Source organism: Meleagris gallopavo, chromosome 3, assembly GCF_905368555.1.
Source record: "Meleagris gallopavo chromosome 3, MGAL_WU_HG_1.1, whole genome shotgun sequence".
NCBI classification, from domain to species: Eukaryota; Metazoa; Chordata; class Aves; order Galliformes; family Phasianidae; genus Meleagris; species Meleagris gallopavo.
Genome location: NC_139406.1, coordinates 74046201 through 74047015, shown reverse-complemented (window position 1 = coordinate 74047015; position 815 = coordinate 74046201).

Genomic DNA, 815 nt, shown 5'->3' with positions numbered 1-815 from the left:
TATTCTTGGTATTCATTGTTATAATGCTTCGTAACTTCTTCTGCCTGTGTCAGAACTTCAGAAGTAGCTAGCTAGAGAGGGACAAAATCTACCAGTATTGTACTTCCACATATTCCATTGGACAGCAGCATCTCACAAACCAGTGATCCCAATGACTCCATCTTCATGTCCTGCTAACAATGCTCTTAGAGAGCTGCCATGCTTGCAGGTGGCCAGGAGCAGTGCAGCCAACGTGCCTGCAATGGTAGCAGAGGCATGGGGCAGGAAATGAGAGAACCCATAAATGCTCCACTTCAAATACTGAAATCAGAGGTGAACAATTGCAGGCAGCTTTGGTCACGTAAGTTTGCTGCTTAAGGAGCTGGCATTAATGATTTCCTGCATGAGGAACTACTACAAGTCTTGCATGCAAGTTGGCAAGTGATGGGAAAACATGATGACTGTCCATACTTATGTCTACACCTGTGTTATCTATCAGAGTATTGAATATCCAGGAAGAAGAACTGATTTTTCAAGATAAGCCAAGTATAGGAAAAAAAAAAAAAAAAACTCTTCAAAATCTTTCAGGGGCACCACTGGAAAATCCTCTTAGAGCTTTGTTACTTGCTCAACACACACGAAGACAAAACACAGCAAGCAAGCACTCTAGCACTGGCATCCTCTTCCATTCCTCTCTGCAGGTATGGAAGCTGGGTGAGCTCTGAGCTCTCTGGAGTTGTCTATGTTGCTCTGAAGTGCAGCACAGCCAGCTGGGGCATCAGCCACTCCTCCCAGTTTCTGAGAACTGCAAACTTGCATTATGGTAGGAGGCTATC